The 20553-nt window shown below is 45.5% G+C and overlaps 1 protein-coding gene across 1 annotated transcript in view; it reads left to right on the forward strand.

Moving 5' to 3' along the window:
* The window catches only part of LOC136951301 (rho guanine nucleotide exchange factor 17-like), a 49538-nt gene that overhangs the window by 5885 nt on the left and 23100 nt on the right, over positions 1–20553 (forward strand). The gene's annotated exons all lie outside the window — the stretch shown is intronic.

The following is a 20553-nucleotide window of genomic DNA, read 5'->3' on the forward strand; positions in this document are numbered from 1 at the left end:
CATGTACTGCCTTACTTCCTGTGCCACTGCAGAGTACACTCTCATGGCAGGGCCATTTCACTGTGACTGACGTGGTTCTCAGACCTCTCAGATAGTCATGGGTTTGTGTTGGTTGAGCAGTGATAGGTGGAACAATGACCTCAATACACAGGAGGGCCAGTTGGAGACTTTTGTGTTTGGTTGTTGTTGGGTAACCTGATTCCAGGCTACAGTGTAAATAGCCAGTTAGTGTTCATGTCACGCTGGTGACACGGTTAAATGCAGGTTCTGATCCTTGGGCTACAGTCACACCAGTCAAGAGACAGGGGATACAGAAAAATAGGCTTTAATAAATACAACCTGATAAAATGTACAACAGTAAAAACGTAGTCTTTCTGTCCTATAAAAACCTCGGAGGGGTGTCTCTCGTTGTGGTCCTTTTGCGTAGGCTATGCCAACTCTATTAGGCGCCGGTTCCGTATAATACCGCTTCGTTCCGCCGTAGCCCACCTCTTGCGACGCGTAGAGCGAGCCCCCTTTAGGCGTCAGCAATTGAGCCGTAGCTGTATCCTAGATTCTGGATGCAGTGGGTTTGTCGGACAACCAAGCCGCGGTTGTGACCCAGAGGTCAAGTTGCGGGCAGCGGAATCCAGCTGGTCGCTTCCTCCTGGGCCTCGAGTTGCGGGAAGCCTTCGTCCGATCGTAACCCCGTTCTTTTCGAATGAAACTCACCTCCTCCATTTAGTCCCCCTCTTTTTTTAAAGGAGCCCCTGCTAGTGGCCAACCAATCAGTTAGGAGAAGTCATTAGGAGTGATGGGCTGCGTCACTGTCAGCTGGGGAGTTCACTCCCCCCATCCTTGTTGTCTCCAAACACTACATCGCACACACATCAGAATACAAACAGCACACACATGATACCATGCCATAATCACAGCAAACAATATTAAATCACAACGGAAATAACCACAGCAAACAAAAACATATCAAATCATAATCAAACCCAACTATAACATTTACTACAGAAAGAGCAGACAACATAGGCTGGCCAACTGGCATCTGTGACATTTACACTTTGAAAAAAACGTATTTTGATATAACAGGAACAACCTGTGGATGTGTTTGACTGTGTGTCTCTGCTTGCTTCATTGTAATCTGGAGTCTACATAGTTCTAAATGAAGAGGAATGTGTTGCATGTGTATTAGGGCATCGTGTGTGTGTGTGTGTGTGCGCGCGCGTGTGTGTGATGGCAGAACAATAACCACCACACGTGGGTGTGGGCCCCAACTCTGCAGTAATAGTGGGGTGCTGACAGAGCAGGATTAACCCTGCATGTGTGTGCGTGTTACAGTACAGTTCAGACATCTGGAGGCACCCATTTCCGTACGCGTTAAGAACAATCATTCAATGTACTCCAGGGATTCCCATTATTGAAACACATCCCACGCACGTCTTAATTCCAGACCACATGAACACGTACAGGCACATGTTCACCCACCTCTCAGCCCTCCTTCTGGTCAAGTCAAGCACCGGACTATTAAGTGGAGACTCACAGACCAACAATTGATATTCATAAACATTATTAATTGCTAATGCCATCCAGCTATCAGAGCATAAACATTAAGGATGTTTTATAACTGTTAGTGAAGCCAAACCCCCATCCTCAGTCTATGTTGCCATTCTGACAGGCGAGCAGGGAGTGATCCTTCCCAGACAGGAAATGGGTTTCAGGAACAGGAAGTTGTTGTGGTTACTGATGTGTTTGATGATATCCAGGGCTGTTGGTATGCGTTTCTGTGTGTGTGTGTGGATGGGGGGGGGGGGGGGGGGGGGGTGTCTAGGAGATACCAGAGCACTGTTCCAGAGATCTCAGGGTTGTGCCAACTCTGTGTTAAGATCGCAGGGCAGCACGGAGGTTCTCGTGGGGGGGGGGGGGGGGATTAGACTGCAGTGACAACCAGTGTGAGGAGGGAGAGAAAAGAACAATACAGGGTTTGCATTTTCTTTCTACGTTATGGACAAAGTTTCGGACAAAGTTTCTCTCTTTTTTTATCTTCTCCATGTATATTGTCAGAAACCCTTTCTTCCCTTTTATTTCTTCTCCCAGATTTCTACTTTCGCTCTTTTTATTCTCTCTCCCTCCCTCCCTCTCGCTCTCGGGAACATTGCAGGGAGATGAGGTCATTCCTTCAGGCTCGTGGAACGAGATTGAGCCAGATATCAGGTGGAATGGAGAGAATGAAAAAAGGCAGAGAAGGAGCGGAGGGACAGATAGAAGAGGGTGGGGGAAGATGGGACATGAAAGAGAAAGGGCCGCAACGTCCAATGAAGTTGGGGATTCAAATAAAGGAATCTTAATAGTGTAAAGAGTGAGAGAAATGAGGGAGGTAGAAAGTGTGCGTGTGTGAGTGAGAGCCCCTACTGTCTGGGTTGTTTTCACTTTACCAGGCAGCAGGAATGTGGCCTATCTTCCTTCTGCTTGTTGCGTAACAGCCTTGAACGCCTCCAAAAAGACACTGCCGATGTGTTTGAGTGTGTGTCTAAATGTGTCTTCCTTAATTATCGTACAGTGAGAGGGTGGATGTGTGAGGACTGGTCTTTGTCACACAGGCATATAACTTACAGCTAAGAGGAAAGGTTTCTTTTTTGCATCCTGTTCAACTTCAATCTCTCTCTCTCTCTCTCTCTCTCTCTCTCTCTCTCTCTCTCTCTCTCTCTCTGTCTCTGTCTCTCTGTCTCTCTGTCTCTCTGTCTCTCTGTCTCTCTGTCTCTCTGTCTCTCTGTCTCTCTGTCTCTCTGTCTCTCTGTCTCTCTGTCTCTCTGTCTGTCTGTCTGTCTGTCTGTCTGTCTTTTTCTTTTTCTTTTTCTCCATCTTGCCCCTCTGATTTGTAAAAGGTGCACCCAAACTACTGTGCTTTTAACAGTTTGACACAACCGAGACTTATAGGTCACTCTGCCCCGCCCCCTGTCCACCGCCAATTGGAAACTAGAGAGGATACAATTTCTGGGGAAATTGTAGGGTGTGCTTGCTTGCGTCGGTTGCACAGGGGTCTGTATATTTTATATAAAAATGCATCGGGCCTACTTATTATTTATGAAGATTACATAGATTTAAAAGCATCTTTTTTTTGCTGCTCATTTACAACTCAAAATACGAGTGAAGTGTAGAATGAAATATGATGTCTTCTCATTTCCCCTGCAAGAGGCAGCTGACAGGCTGAATCAAAACGAATACATTTGGCAGACCGGTGTACAAATGGACCTAATCTCTATGACTTAAACGTCCTTTTAAGTTGTCCCTTCTCGTGATATTTTCAGGCATTTAGCCTACTCATATTGCATTCATTCATTAATAAAGAACCCCCTTTGAAGATTATTCTACGACTTTACCGGCAGAAGATAGAATCGCGATTCAAACAGTACCATCTGCTAACTGAAAATATGCCCCCAAAAACGTAAATAAGCTTGACATTTATTTAGTGGAAAATAGCTCATTCATAAAAAGCTCACTGGTAGCGATCATTGTCAGTAACAACTCAAAATGCGATATAGCCCTGTGTGGAGAAGCTGCCCCGGTAAATTCTACTACTACAGTACAGTACTAGACTACTGCTGTGTTCGTCTTGATAGCGATTGCGTTGGTTGAATTCGATTTAACGTTCCGTTGTACGGTTTAGGCTGAAATTAATTATTTTCATGAACAGATTGACAAAGTTTAGGCTGTGGCAATGAAGTTCAGGTTAGTAGTCAGATAGTTTCCCTACTGAAAGACTTTTGAGTAAGGGGAGTGCCGAACATGTTCTGTTGCCGTTTGACTTAAACAGCTGAGGAGTTGTTGTTAGCTACTCACACTAGTGTCTCGGGTACAGTAGGCTACAGCGTTGCAGTGAGCTACACTGGTTTGAAACCACAGGTAATGGTAATTTCACCAACAAATCGTTTACTAATGTCAGAATAAATCCTACAACGAAAATGTATATGTGAGGAATGTTTATTTTAACGATTGAAAACAGATACATCATAGACCACTGTAGTATGTGTTGCCCGGGCAACACAGGCTAATGTCATGATGCTAATATGTCAGTGAAATAGTAGACTACTGTTTCCGAAAGTAGATGTACTTCCTTAATAATATCAGCTTATATTGTACATTACACATCACAATTGTGTGTCATATCACAAAGTAAAATGAGTAAATATTTATCACCCTGGCCTCTTTGTTTGTGGCGTTTCTGCAGCTGCCTTGCAGTAAAGCTATAGTTAGCCTAGCTATCCCCCAAGTTAACAGATGCGAAACGAATGTTCTGCCAAAGGTAGTCACGCGTGTTTTCGTGACATTATTGCAGACCGGTGTAAAAATTGACCTAATCTCTATGATTTAAACGTCATTTTAAGTTTTTCTCTTCTCATGATATTTTCAGGCATTTAGCCTACTCATATTGCATTCATTCATGAATAAACAACCCCTTTGACGATTATTCTACGACGTTACCCGGCAGTAGAAGATGGAATCGCAATTCAAACGGTACCATCTGCTAACTGAAAATATGCCCCCCAAAACGTAAATAAGCTTGACATTTATTTAGTGGAAAATTGCTCATTCATAAAAAGCTCACTGGTAGCGATCATTGTCAGTAACAACGCAAAATGCGATATAGCCCTGTGTTGAGAAGCTGCCCCGGTAAATTGTACTACTACGGTACAGTACTAGACTACTGCTGTGTTCGTCTTGGTAGCGATTGCGTTGGTTGAATTGGATTTAACGTTCCGTTGTACGGTTTAGGCTGAAATTAATTATTTTCATGAACAGATTGACAACGTTTAGGCTGTGGCAATGAAGTTCAGGTTAGTAGTTAGATAGACTTTTGATTTAAGTAAGGGGAGTGCCGAACATTTTCTGTCGCCGTTTGACTTCCTAAACAGCTGTGTACTGTAGCTAGATGTTTTTGTAGTGTGTCTCGCGTAAGCTACAGCGTTGCAGTGAGCTACACTGGTTTGAAACCACAGGTAATGGTAATTTCACCAACAAATCGTTTTCTAATGTCAGAATAAATCCTACAACGAAAATGTATATGTGAGGAATGTTTATTTTAACGATTGAAAACAGATAACGCTACATCATAGACCACTGTAGTATGTGTTGCCCGGGAAACACAGGCTAATGTCATGATGCTAATACTTCAGTGAAATAGTAGACTACTGTTTCCGAAAGTAGATGTACTTCCTTAATAATATCAGCTTATATTGTACATTACACATCACAATTGTGTGTCATATCACAAAGTAAAATGAGTAAATAGTTATCACCCTGGCCTCTTTTCTTGTGGCGTTTCTGCAGCTGCCTTGCAGTAAAGCTATAGTTAGCCTAGCTATCCCCCAAGTTAACAGATGCTAAACGAATGTTCTGGCAAAGGTAGTCACGCGTGTTTTCGTGACGTTAGTGACGCAGTGACGTTAGTAACGTCAGTGACTGTGGCTAGCAAATTAGCCACCGTTAGCTTCACTTTTCGCCACAAAAACTTAATTTAAGCTTAAACCATGCAACGGAACGTAAATTCCAATAGAAGCAACTCAATCGCTACCAAGACGAAACTTTTGACACCTACGTTGTCTATGTAGGCCAAGTATTTACTGAGTTTTAGGGGGGCAAAAAGAAATAAAAATAAAAATAATAATAACTAGAGAGGATACAATTTCTGGGGAAATTGTAGGGTGTGCTTGCTTGCGTCGGTTGCACAGGGGTCTGTATATTTTATATAAAAATGCATCGGGCCTACTTATTATTTATAAAGATTACATAGATTTAAAAGCATCTTTTTTTTTGCTGCTCATTTACAACTCAAAATACGAGTGAAGTGTAGAATGAAATATGATGTCTTCTCATTTCCCCTGCAAGAGGCAGCTGACAGGCTGAATCAAAACGAATACATTTGGCAGACCGGTGTACAAATGGACCTAATCTCTATGACTTAAACGTCCTTTTAAGTTGTCCCTTCTCGTGATATTTTCAGGCATTTAGCCTACTCATATTGCATTCATTCATTAATAAAGAACCCCCTTTGAAGATTATTCTACGACTTTACCGGCTGAAGATAGAATCGCGATTCAAACAGTACCATCTGCTAACTGAAAATATGCCCCCAAAAACGTAAATAAGCTTGACATTTATTTAGTGGAAAATAGCTCATTCATAAAAAGCTCACTGGTAGCGATCATTGTCAGTAACAACTCAAAATGCGATATAGCCCTGTGTGGAGAAGCTGCCCCGGTAAATTCTACTACTACAGTACAGTACTAGACTACTGCTGTGTTCGTCTTGATAGCGATTGCGTTGGTTGAATTCGATTAAACGTTCCGTTGTACGGTTTAGGCTGAAATTAATTATTTTCATGAACAGATTGACAAAGTTTAGGCTGTGGCAATGAAGTTCAGGTTAGTAGTCAGATAGTTTCCCTACTGAAAGACTTTTGAGTAAGGGGAGTGCCGAACATGTTCTGTTGCCGTTTGACTTAAACAGCTGAGGAGTTGTTGTTAGCTACTCACACTAGTGTCTCGGGTACAGTAGGCTACAGCGTTGCAGTGAGCTACACTGGTTTGAAACCACAGGTAATGGTAATTTCACCAACAAATCGTTTACTAATGTCAGAATAAATCCTACAACGAAAATGTATATGTGAGGAATGTTTATTTTAACGATTGAAAACAGATAACGCTACATCATAGACCACTGTAGTATGTGTTGCCCGGGAAACACAGGCTAATGTCATGATGCTAATATGTCAGTGAAATAGTAGACTACTGTTTCCGAAAGTAGATGTACTTCCTTAATAATATCAGCTTATATTGTACATTACACATCACAATTGTGTGTCATATCACAAAGTAAAATGAGTAAATATTTATCACCCTGGCCTCTTTGTTTGTGGCGTTTCTGCAGCTGCCTTGCAGTAAAGCTATAGTTAGCCTAGCTATCCCCCAAGTTAACAGATGCCAAACGAATGTTCTGCCAAAGGTAGTCACGCGTGTTTTCGTGACATTATTGCAGACCGGTGTAAAAATTGACCTAATCTCTATGATTTCAACGTCATTTTAAGTTTTTCTCTTCTCATGATATTTTCAGGCATTTAGCCTACTCATATTGCATTCATTCATGAATAAACAACCCCTTTGAAGATTATTCTACGACGTTACCCGGCAGTAGAAGATGGAATCGCAATTCAAACGGTACCATCTGCTAACTGAAAATATGCCCCCCAAAACGTAAATAAGCTTGACATTTATTTAGTGGAAAATAGCTCATTCATAAAAAGCTCACTGGTAGCGATCATTGTCAGTAACAACTCAAAATGCGATATAGCCCTGTGTGGAGAAGCTGCCCCGGTAAATTCTACTACTACGGTACAGTACTAGACTACTGCTGTGTTCGTCTTGATAGCGATTGCGTTGGTTGAATTCGATTAAACGTTCCGTTGTACGGTTTAGGCTGAAATTAATTATTTTCATGAACAGATTGACAACGTTTAGGCTGTGGCAATGAAGTTCAGGTTAGTAGTTAGATAGACTTTTGATTTAAGTAAGGGGAGTGCCGAACATTTTCTGTCGCCGTTTGACTTCCTAAACAGCTGTGTACTGTAGCTAGATGTTTTTGTAGTGTGTCTCGCGTAAGCTACAGCGTTGCAGTGAGCTACACTGGTTTGAAACCACAGGTAATGGTAATTTCACCAACAAATTGTTTTCTAATGTCAGAATAAATCCTACAACGAAAATGTATATGTGAGGAATGTTTATTTTAACGATTGAAAACAGATAACGCTACATCATAGACCACTGTAGTATGTGTTGCCCGGGAAACACAGGCTAATGTCATGATGCTAATACTTCAGTGAAATAGTAGACTACTGTTTCCGAAAGTAGATGTACTTCCTTAATAATATCAGCTTATATTGTACATTACACATCACAATTGTGTGTCATATCACAAAGTAAAATGAGTAAATAGTTATCACCCTGGCCTCTTTTCTTGTGGCGTTTCTGCAGCTGCCTTGCAGTAAAGCTATAGTTAGCCTAGCTATCCCCCAAGTTAACAGATGCTAAACGAATGTTCTGGCAAAGGTAGTCACGCGTGTTTTCGTGACGTTAGTGACGCAGTGACGTTAGTAACGTCAGTGACTGTGGCTAGCAAATTAGCCACCGTTAGCTTCACTTTTCGCCACAAAAACTTAATTTAAGCTTAAACCATGCAACGGAACGTAAATTCCAATAGAAGCAACTCAATCGCTACCAAGACGAAACTTTTGACACCTACGTTGTCTATGTAGGCCAAGTATTTACTGAGTTTTAGGGGGGCAAAAAGAAATAAAAATAAAAATAATAATAATAATATATATGTGAGAGAACAAAGGTTGTGCTCTCGCCGAAGGCTTGAGCACACCCAATAATATATATGTGAGAGAACAAAGGTTGTGCTCTCGCCGAAGGCTTGAGCACACCCAATAATGGAGACACTGTCAAGGGGGGGAGGGAACAGAGTGCCCCATTCATTTCAACAGAGGGTTAAAGGGGAGACAGGAGAGCCAAAGGGATGGAGGGAGAGCTAGAAAGAAAGAAACATGGCTATGTGCTGAGAGGTTCTGCTAAGCTCTGTGTGTATTAGGGCTAAAAGCGCCCTGTCATTGTTTATAGCATCAGATTTATTACTTACTTACTTTTTTATCAGACCACCCAATGAGAATCAAACGCTCCCCTCTCTCTGTCTCTCTCTCTCCACCCTTTTTCTTTCTCCCTCCCCCACTCTCTTTCTCTCTCTCTCTCTCTCTCTCTCTCTCTCTCTCTCTCTCTCTCTCTCTCTCTCTCTCTCTCTCCATCACACTTACCCTCTGAAAAGAATATTGAGAGAGAGAGAGAGAGAGAGAGAGAGAGAGAGAGAGAGAGAGAGAGAGAGAGAGAGAGAGAGAGAGAGAGAGAGAGAGAGAGAGAGAGAGAGACTGGCCTGCGAAGATGACATTATATTTTATTTCTGTGATAGAAATAGTCTTTCACTTTACCCTGCTGGCACTCACTCGCCTGACATTGTTGTCTGTGTAGATGATGGACTGAAACGTCATTGTCTGGTCAAGTTTTATGGGGTTCCAACCAGTACATCTGTCATGAGAACCGTATGTGGTTTTGATGTAGTACACTCAGTGCTGTCCCTTTAATGTTGCCATGGTTTCCTGTCCTGAGCTCTGAGTGGCTCTCAGGGGAGAGAGTACATCCTCTAGGTCTCTGCTTCCTGTCCTGCTAAACACACACACATATACACACTCCCTCTCTTTCTCCCTCTATCTCAGACTAGCTGTTTTTGGTCTAGCTGGAGGCTACTACTTAAATGTTAGTTCCCCTGACGGGGGATTTTAAGGACCCGGTATTTGTGTGTGTGTGTTTGCGTACACGTCAGTCAGAAACGACATCCCTCTGATCACAGCATATGTGAGGGCAGTATCAAGATCAAGTCCAGCTCTGTGCACTGATACTCCTGTTCCTCCTCCATCCATCCATTCGTCCATGCGACCAGCCTTATGGAAGGATAAATACATCTGTCATCCCATTTGCTGAATCTTTGCTAGTTGAATGGCCTGTTTGTCCCATAGAACTCATGTACCTATTAATCCATGACTGAGATTCTGAGATGAGACTAAGTTCATGCATGAACTTAGTCACTTTTCTTGAGTCTCTTCTCATCTTCTCTCACTCTTCACTCACTTTCCTATAATTTCCTCTTTTTTTACAGTCCCAACCCTATTTCTCGCGAACCAATTTATGCTTTGTCTGTCTCTCACTGTCCCCCTCTCTCTCTCTTTCTCTTTTTCTCTCTCAGATGTCCTCTGGGCGGTTCCACCCTGGTTAATTACAGAGCAGTTTGCTTATGTAAGAAAAGCGCTCTCCCTGAAACAGCACTTTCTAGAGAGAGTGTGTGTGTGTGTGTGTTGTCATGACTATGAGTATCAGTTTTACTATAATCCTAACCTCAGCACTCTTCATTGTGTTTGAATGGTTACCTTTGGCTGTCTGGGGGTGAGGTTTAGAAGTCATTTCTTCACTGTCAACATGTGTAGTTTAAGTTTATCCATAGTACCACACCCTCACACCCTCACTCTCTCTCTCTCACACACACACACACACACACACACACACACACACACACACACACACACACACACACACTCTAGTTTGTTTGTGTATGTTCTGTAAGTCCGAGGCATTACAGTACCACTGTCATAATGCCTGTCATTGATTGTCTCACAAGCATTCAACCCACTGCTGTCGTCACGGACGTCCCTCTCACACAAAGACACAAGTGTGTCTCACGCTGCTGTGCATATTTGACAGCGTGGCTGGACTCGACAAACACACACACAAACACACACTCTGGACCAGCTGGAGTAGGTGGACTTGACCAGCTCCTTCCCTTCTCTCCTTCCATCTCTTCTTGTCATCCGTTGACGCTCTACCAACCGCAGCACCTCCCTCCTTTTTCCCCTTCTCTCGCTCCTTCCCTCCGTCGTTCCCTCTCTCTCCATGGGGTCGGTGAGGCGTCTGGGCTCGCTCGCCGGTGGTCAGGCCCACAGCGCCCGTGGCAGAGGGCGGAGCAGGAAGACCAGGAGCACCGTAGCAAAGTGGCTGCTGGGATATCCCAGTAAGGCTAAGGGTGGGGAGGAGGAGGAGGAGGAAGAGGAGGAGGCATGCCGACGTGAGGAATCAGCTCCACCGGCCCAAGCATCAACACAGGCAGGTCCTTTCAGGGTGTGTGTGTGTGTGTGTGAGAGAGATAGCGATAGAGAGGGGCAAAAAAAAGAAGAGAGAAAGGAGAAGATGGTCAGAGTGGGAAAGAGATAAATAGTGAGTAAAGGGAAGAGAGTGAGATGAATATAGAGAAAGAGGTGGATAAAGTGATGATAGACAGACAGAGAGAGAGAGCTGGATAGAGATAAATACTGTTGCTCTCTGCTTTTCCAGAGATGAGCTCTGGATATGCCGCTGTAGTTCTTTCAGCCTGTTTGGCCGAGACTACAGCCACACATGGACCACACACACTGTCAGGGGCGGTCGACCTGGCTGTTTGTCTGGAGTTAAAGACCGCTCTGCTGTCTGTTCTCCACCTGAACTTATGGGCTGCTAGATAGTGTCTCAGTTTGTGTGCGTTTCTAAAGTGAAGTAGTGTGTAAGAGTGGCTTACTTTTATCACGTGCATGACATCATCAGACCTTGACAACCTACCATTACCTCACCCACAACACGTGTATTACATCATTTTAAAGCACCTATTTTTGCTGCCTCTCTGCATTGTTGTGTACTGGAGCAGAGTGGGCGAATGGGCTTGTGTGTGTGTGTGTGTGTGTGTGTGTGTGTTAGCTTGTCTGGCCACTTTCTGCCTCTCAGCTTTGATTAAGAAAGTCTCAGAAAATTTGAATTATTGAACTCTTTACTCAGCCTCCAAATATGCTGACCTCACTTTGGCTCAGGGACCCTGTGTGTGTGTGTGTTTGTGTGTGTGTGTGTGTGTGTGTGTGAGAGAGAGAGAAAGAGAGAGAGAGGGGGGAGAGAGTGAGTGTGTGTGGAAGAGAAACAGATCAAGAGAGAGGATCCCTGTGGGGCCAAGTGGGAGAATGTGGTGGTAGTAGGGGGGACGGGGGGGACGGGGAGGAGTGTATTCGTTGGCGTCCGCAGTGCCCACTGGCCCCCTGGCTCTGTCCTTAGAGTTATTTAAGAAGACACACACACACTCACAGTCCTGGCCAGACGGGCAGCATTTGGGTTAGACAGAGTTCAGTGCGTCAAACAAGGTCTCTCTCTATCTACCTGTTTCTCGCTCTCTCGCTCTCTCTCTCCATATGTTTCAGCTTTATAGGTTAGTTCCCTCTAAATTGGTGGGGATCTTAAAGGTTTTGTGGCTAATGATTGGGTTGTAGTCCACTGATTACACATACTCACAGTGAATACTGCAACCATAACAGATGACTGCTTAACCAACTGTGTGTGTGTGTGTGTGTGTGGGGGGGGGGTGTGCGTGTGTTTAGTTTGATAACGAATAAAGGTGGTAGGTAAGGTAACAGTCAAATCTAGATCCAGCGAGATCACCTTCTTAAACAACCTTTTACCTCTGCTTGCTCTCTGTGGTGTGTGTGTGCGCGTGTGTGTGCGCGTGTGTGTGTGTGTGGTCCACTCTCCTCTGGTTGTTTATCTTTTGTTACTAGCGGAGCACTTCTTCTATGGTAATGATGGTGACAACCACCGTTTATCTGTGGATCCAAGGTCTGTGCTTGTGTGTGACAATAGGACCCTCTGAACTGCTCCTTCCAGGCCATACAATAACAGCCATTGGGTCTGGTTGAAAAATTACATTTCAGGGCGAATTTAGCTGTACCTCCCTCCAAAGGCTCTTTCTGTCCAACAGAACTGGAACCTTCCCCAGTGCAGAACTCGATGGTGGAACCCCACTTTTATTGCGACACTAAAGCAGATCTTTAAGTGGAATGTGTTTTGGGTGATGTACTAAACAGTTGTTGGTTGTGTTTTTGTTGCATTAACTCTTGGGAGCCAGTGGTGTTTCATTACGCTGGCTTACTATCTGACATGAGAAGCCAAAACCTGAAAGATAAGGAAAAGTCAACCCCCAAGAATAGCTTTATCTCAACCTGTTTGCCATTGTAGTGACCTTGAAGGTAGAAACCACTCTCTAGTTTCGGGGGGGGTGGTTGTTGATAATGTTTGGTTACATTTCCTGATACAAATGAAAACATATTTTTCCTCTTCTCTTCCACTCTCTCTCTACAAACCCTCTCTTTCTTTCCTTCTCTGCATCATCCCCCACTGCCATCTGTAACAGTAGAGCGGTTCAGCTGTAACAACACACCATGTTGAAGGCTCCTCGTTCCCTTAAACTGTTTCTCCCCCACTCTGACTCTCTTAAAGGGGAGGTTTGGGGGTTTGTTCTTAACACAATGGGGAGTCCATTTGTGCTTAGTGTCTATTTAGCCTTAAAGGTGAGGATTGGAATTTGTTCAGGTTGAGTCGGTGCCTTGACAGAACCGTTTGTGTGTGTGTGACGTGTTTGGGTCCTGGTTTGTATCTCGACGAGTCATGGTTGGGTTCCAGCTGGTGCTCCTCTGTCTTGTTTTCACGGATCTGAAAGTGAACGATAGGTGGAAGCTGAGTGGCAGGTCTGTGAAGGGCCTGTTCTCTCTGATGTTTAGGGTAGGAACCATAATTAGCTCTTTGAGGGCTCCAGTGAAAGGGCAAGGCAGGAAGTGGGTTGGGGGAGGAGTATGAGTGTCGCGCAGTGCCCTTTTCAAATGTCCTCAGATGTCTCTGTCAAAGGGAATACTGAGTATTGCGGTCAACTGCGTTAGTGGTTACAAACGGTTCATTGGTGTTCAAAGCTGCCTTGGAGTATGGTCAGGTATGGTCGGGTGTTATCCCACTGGGTTGCCAGTGGCAACCGTCAGTGACCCCCCCCTACCTCCTAGTGAGTTTACAGTTTCAGGAATCACCATTTTAATGGTCGTGTTGTGGACCAAGTGCAATGACATCATGGAGGTTGCATTCATGGGTCAGTAGCACAGTTGGGTTTGGAACACCAGAACAAGAAAACAAAAACCCAAACCAATCCCTCTCTTCTTCTTTACCTCTTCCTCCTCCCATTCTCTCTCTCTCTCTCTCTCTCTCTCTCTCTCTCTCTCTCTCTCTCTCTCTCTCTCTCTATTGTCCTCACTCCCACTTTTATTTTTTATTTTTTACCGACTTTCCTCTTTCACCACTGTTCTCTGTTCATCCTTCTCTCTCTATTTCTTACATCACCCGTCAGATTGCCGTCGCTCCTCAACGCTTTCGGCTACCTACCTCTATCTCCCCTCTTCTCCTCTCTCTCTCTCTCTCTCTCTCTCTCTCTCTCTCTCTCTCTCTCTCTCTCTCTCTCTCTCTCTCTCTCTCTCTCTCTCTCTGGTGTATTTTTATCTTCCCTCTCCCCCACTGGGCTCACATCTGGATCTCATTGACAGTCTGAGTAGCCATAAAAGACTCTGAGAGTGTGTGTGTGTGTGTGTGGTAAGGCCGAGTAGACCTAAATATAGCCCCCCCCCCCAGAGGAATAGCTGGGCCAACGGAACTTCTTTAAATCATGCACTGTCCAACCTGGACACACATACATCAGTGGCAGTACTCTAAAAGTACGTGTTGTGAAAGAGGTTTACTTGGAAAGTGGATGTCTGTGACATAGAAGCGCTTCAAAAGTATTGTTGCTTCGCCAGTTTTTGAGACATGGGGAGCTTCTGATGCTAAAGCTTAAGTCTGAATTGTCTCCTGGGAATCTGATCAGATCTTCGCTCCTCTCAGGAGCCGCCCCAGTCTGTGACCTTTGAACCTTGACCCTTGCGACCAATAACAGATGTGATTTTTACTAACCTGGAGGTCGGGGAGAAAATTCTGTGACCTCTGAACTCTTTCTCACCTGTGTGTGACGGGTGAGAGCAGACACTCAGCTGGCTCCTGTGAGAAGGACCTCTGAGACACCCTAGCTGTCAGGCTGCCAACATTGGGGAGTGTCTTGGAAAGTGTGTGTGTGTGTGTGTGTGTGTGTGTTGGACTGTGATCTCAATGAGACACAGAGTTAAAAAGTAAACCCTAGTGGGGGGTGGTGTGTGTGTACTGTGTAGCTTTCGGCAAAGCTTTACCCACAACCTATCTCCAGTCTGATTGGAGATCATGGGCGAGACTACTGCCCTAAAGTCACTGTTAACTCAGGTACTCTCTCTCTCTCTTTTTCTCTCTCTCTCTCTCTCTCTCTCCTCTCTCTCTCTCTCTCTCTCGGGTCTCTCTCTCTCGGGTCTCTCCCCCTCTCTGTCTCTCTCCCTTTTTCTCTCTCTCTCCCCCTGTCTCTGCCGTCTTCCCAGGGTGAGGATAGGGGATGTGTGTTGAGATGAGGGTGGAGATAGGCAGTGTGTGTGTGTGTGTGATATTGTAGCTGTGTATGGACCAGGACAGAGGAGGGTATAGATATGGAGATAAGGGTTGTCCTCTTTCCATATTTCCTCCTTTGTCACCATAGCGACTGGACGTTTTGTGAGGGAGTCACCCTCCTTCGGGTGTGTGTGTTTATGCTATTAATAGAAAAAGAAATGGTACAGGCCTGGGAATGTGGTGCTTTCAGGAAAAACAAAGCTCTCTCTCTCTGCCTCCTTTTAATGCTCCCTCCATCCCTCCTCCTTTTTTTACTCTCCTCTTTCTCTGCCTCTTTTTCTCTTCTTCTTTCTTTCCGGCCAAAGGGAGGGGTAATACATACAGGAATGACGGATGAGAGGGGAAGATAGGAGGTGGGAAGAGAAGAAAAGAGATAGAGAGAGGAAGGAAGGAGAGAGAGAGAGACTGAGAAGAGGAAGGAGAAAGGGAAAGAGAGCGCGAGAGATGGACTTGGTTTTCTGACCTGTTGGCAGTACCTCTGACTGTGACAGGGCCGTTCTGCCTTGTTGTTTTCCTTTCGATCCGCTTCCCTCTCTGTTTCTGTTTTCTTTTTCTGTGAGTTTGTGAACTGTGTTTAGTTAGGAAATATTTCATCCATTCAAGGGCAGTCTCAGACCCAGGGAAATAAGCAAAGCTGTACGAGAAAGTACCCACATAGTTTCAACGATTTAATAAAAATGGTTGTGTCTTTGCCATATAATATATTTTCTCCTCCACTCCTGCTGTTCTCTTGTCCTCCTCTCTCCAGTTGCTCTCCTTTTTCCCTTGCATGGTATGCACAGACCATGTCTCAGACATGCGTGTGGACAAAACACACATCCAGCACATGTGCACACGATTCCCAAAACACTTCATAATGTATATAAACTTCTCCACTGTCGTTAATGTGTGAATGTGTTTTACTGTTTCCCCATCTACCTGTCTAACTAGATATGTATGTGCTTATATTATGCTCATCATGCAAGTTTCTGTGTATGTGTGTGTGTGTGTGTGTGTATCACCTTGATTCCAGTGTTTCATTCCTGATGCGTTGGGTCTCAGCCAGAGCATTCTGGGAAAGAGAGCAGAGGGGAGGAAGGGAAGAAGGGAGGACAGACAAACTGAGCAAGAAGAGGATTTTGTATTTTGTATTTTTTTCCCTCCATGTCCAATGTTTTTCCCAGGTTAGTCTGGTCGTCTATGATGGGGCACTCACACTCTTCTTCCTTTCCCTTAGTTAAGAACGTTCCAGAGAGCGTTCTCCAGGTTGAGGGGGAGAGAGGTTTAAAGTCAAGTTACAGAGGGGGGGAAGAGGGTGGGAGCTGGAGGAATTGGGGGGGGGGGGGGGGGAGTAGGCAGGGTGGTAGTAGTTGTGTCGGAGGGGTTGTGAAGCTGCAGTACTGGCCGATCTAATCTCTCCGAGGAGAGCTGAAATGAAGCCCGCATCGCACGCACACACACACATACACGTATACACACAACACAGCCATATAAGGAGAGAGTGAGTCAGGAAAAGGGTGCGAGAGGGAGACTCAAACAGGGGGGTCTCTTTAATTCACTTCAGTTCTCTCTCTATCCCCCTCTCTCTCTCTTTGCCCCAAATCCTCCGTTATTCATTCAACCACCTCATCAATCGTTGTCTTTTCACCACCATCTTCCCCCTCGCATATCGATTTCTCAGTCGAGGGGCAGAGGAACATTTCTTAGAGCTCTCTCTCCCCTCCCAGTGCATTATTATTTCCCTTGCTTTTAAGATAGCCTGACGAAGTTCCCACAGCTCTTCACCTCAGCTTCATATTCATATCTGGATATTTCCTCGTCCAGAGTTGTCAGTGGACCTGACAGTCAGAAGGGTCGACAGAATCGATGGAAAGAAGACCAGTGTGAGATCTAGCCTAGGGGTGTTAAGAGTGCCCCCGGTGGGCACTAGTGGTACGGCAGACTTTGGTTTCTTTGGTCACTTTCCCAAGTACAGCTGGGTTCTCCTCTTCCGCTCCTCCACATTTCTTCTCCTTCGTTCTCGCGGTGACCTCTGTCACCTCATTTTCAAACTGAATTGTACATGTGACAGTGTCGACTCTGTTTCTCTCCTTCCGTTTGTCTTCCTCAGTCCCCCCTCTTTTTGCACCCTCGTCATCACTCTCCCTCTCTTTCTCCTCTTTCACTCTCTCTCTGGAGAAGTTCCAGGATTGTGTGTGTGTGTGTTTCTATGGACGTGTGTGTTCATTGGTGCAGTTATATACAGATCCCCTTTCCTGGGAGTATCCGGTATCTGAGTGTGGGTGTGGGTGCGTGTGTGTGGGGCTACAGAGAAAAAGCAAACTTTTCCCTTTTTTAGCTCTCTCGCTCTCTGAGAGTTGCTGTGCGTGGGTTGAGAGAGAGCATGCTTTCACTCAGGTCCTCTTCTGCTCACATGGCCATGCCCTATGGAAGTGATAGTTTTGTCTTTGGCCTCAACCTGCTTGCACATACACACACACACACACACACACACACACACACACACACACACACACACACACACAGGAACAGTGCTACTCTAGTGCTAGACTGTTAATGCTGAGTCATACTGGATATCATTGAGGGTGATTGCAGTGTATGGTGTCAGTTTAGATCTACATATGACTGGCTGGCCACAAATCAACTTCATCATGACAGCAAGGACTTTGGGATTTGGTTTGTTCTACAGTATTTGTGTGTGTGTGTGTGTGTATTTGTTGGCCTGAATTGTCCGTGTTTGGGGTACAGAGGAAGTGGAGACCAGTGAAGATCGCAACATCAAGTGTGTGTGTTCATGTGTGCACATGTAGTAGATCTCTCAGAGGCGAACTTTCCTTAGGGCTCAGTTGAATGGGGTTGTTATGGAAACGATCAAATCACCAGGTACTCCAGGTGGTATGTGTTGCTAATGATCAGGCCATAAAACGTATGCACCGATACACACACACACGCGCGCGTTATCTCCCAGGTGCACTGTTGCCTTCCATCCATGCCTGTCTTATTTTGCTTCAGTTGTTCATCGAGTTATGACGGGGGGAGGACACGCGGGGGAAGCAGAGGAAAAAGTGAAGAGACTGGAATCACACACTGTGATTGCTGGACGGCCTTGTTTTGCAATACTATGGTCCGGCTGATGTACTTGCATGCGCTTGTATACACCGTCCCTAGTTCCCTCTCCCTTTTTCGCCCTCGTTCACTTTTCTCTGTCTCTCTCCTCTACCCTCGTTCTCTCTTTCCAGGCAAGGTTTTCTCTCCGTCTTGCTTGCAGTTGTAGTTTCACCGAATTCCATTAAGATGTTTCTGTGGCAACCAGTGTCACATAGCAACTCGCTGGCCAATAACAGAGCTGGATTCGGTGGCTGTGGAATTCTGGGAGGAGTGTGAGAAACTCTCTCTCTCTCTCTCTGTCTCTTTCTCTCAGTGGGTTTTAATAACAGTGAAACAGGGGTTGTTTGGGAGGGAGCCCCACAAATACAGTAGCTCTTCTGTCCTCTCTCCCTCCTTCTCCCCCCCCCATCCTTCTCTTTTCCTCCTCCTGCCACAGAAACGCTTAAGTGTGTCTGTGTGTGCCAGAAGCTGTTAGTCTGCTGTGTGTAGTGTGAGTGTGACTGACTGATGCATCACACACCTCTATGCTGGTAAGGAATAGTGAACTGGCCCTTACGTGCACACACCATCACATAATTGTTCAGTGTGTGTGTGCATGTGAGAGTGTGCGTGTGATTCAGACTAACGGCATTGTTCACACATGTGCGTAGGCAGGCAGGCACACATACAATCTCACGAACACACACACACACAAGACTGTGCCTTCATCGCGTTTCTTGGTTTTAGCGCTCAGTCCTGAAGGAGAGCGTGATCTGAGATTCCTGGGTGACGTCATTTGTGTGTGTGTGTGTGTGTGTGTGTTTTGTGGTAGTGTTTTGTCCTGAGTCAGAAAGATAGATGAGCTCTGGCCTGACCTCCAGTTAAAAGCCCTCCTCAAGGTCTCTGCTCAGGTTCTTGTTCCCTTTCTCCATCCATATCCCTCTTGTTTTCCCCTATTCCTCAAATGCTCTCTTCGTTCAACCCTCGCTCCCTCTATTTATCTATTTGTTCATTCATTCATTCATTCATTCATTGCAACTAATTGTCCGAGTCCGACCGAGCAGGGCTAAGCCACAGTCCGGTGGTTGTCATGGTAACAGGGACTGGCAGGGGTTCCGGAATGCCCTGTGGTATGTGGGCGTGTCCTCAGATCGGCCAACAGCTGCTCAGGACCTGTCTGTCACCTGCCTCAGAGAGAGAGAGAGAGAGAGTCTTCGCCCTCTCCTGTCCTAAAGTTGGTTTCCTGTGCTCATGTCCTTGACAGACCTATCTAGAGAGGAGGCAGGAGACAAAGAGAGGGGGGGAAGAGATATGAAACCCTACCTGTTCAGACCAGGCCCATGTGCCATTCTGTATTGTTTCACAAAGACTCGTCAATTCTTTAGGGGAGAAAGATGCTATGGAGAAATGGGGGGGGGGGGGGTAAAGGAAAAGGGGAGGAAGTGTGAGGCAAGAGGGAAGTCGAGGAGGCAATGAGGAGCGGGGGGGGGGGGCTTTGCAGGAGCTTAGTTTAAGCCTTGTAGCCAGTTAGTCAGACCTGCTGGGGGGTGTAGCTTGTTATAATACAGAAGCTAATCTGCTAAACACTTACTGGAGATTTCGTTTTTTTCTTTTCTTCTCTTTCTCACTTTCTTTCTCTTTTACGCAAGCACAAGCTAAAAAAAATGTTTTGTATGTGGTAGGCTGGTTTCCTGCCTGTCAGGGAAACACAGATGCATAATGCCACTGAGTTCTGTCACATGTCTGAAAGGAAGAAAGGGAAGGAGGGATGGGAGTGAGGGAGGGGAAGCAGACATCCACATTCCCTCCCGAGTCCTTGGTATTGGTCCATCCACTAAAAATAGCCCTCTGCCTTGCAAAACGGAGAGATGGAGCAAGATAGTTGGGGAACGAGAATGAAGGCTGGGCCAAGAGGGAGAGAGGGAGACAGAGGGACAGAGGGACAGAGGGACAGAGGGACAGAGGGAGAAAGGGAGATGGGAAGAATGTCAGAAACGGGAATTTCCGGTGTGGTCTGTCTGTGGATCCCAGTGCTTTGTGGGATGTTGGCTGTGGACGAGAAGGGAGGGGGCCTGGGGGAGGGGGAGGCAGGGGGTTAGAAGTTGCCCATAAGCAGACCCTTCCAATCCTCAATCCCAGACCAAGTTCAGATCCAACAGCTCCACCAGAGAGCCTGCCTGATGGGTTGCATTCGGTCAGCCATCACCAACGTCACTCTGGATCTGATAAGCCTGGCTGTTTTGTCAGGTGGACGGAAGAAGCTGACAGCTGTCCAGACAGAACTAGCTGTGTCACACCCTGATCTGTGACATTTCAAGACCTATCATGTCTCCTTTTGGGTTGCTACACACGTGTGTCTTTATACCCACGAGTGTGTGTGTGTGTGTGCACAGTTTCTCTCAAATCAAGCATCGCTTTTCTCCTCTACTCAACCCCATCTTTCAGGGACAAAGACCTCTCTTCACTGCACGGGTATCTCACACACACACACACACACACACACAGACAATAAGGG

The sequence above is a fragment of the Osmerus mordax genome, chromosome 11, assembly GCF_038355195.1.
Source record: "Osmerus mordax isolate fOsmMor3 chromosome 11, fOsmMor3.pri, whole genome shotgun sequence".
In the NCBI taxonomy this organism is placed as follows: Eukaryota; Metazoa; Chordata; class Actinopteri; order Osmeriformes; family Osmeridae; genus Osmerus; species Osmerus mordax.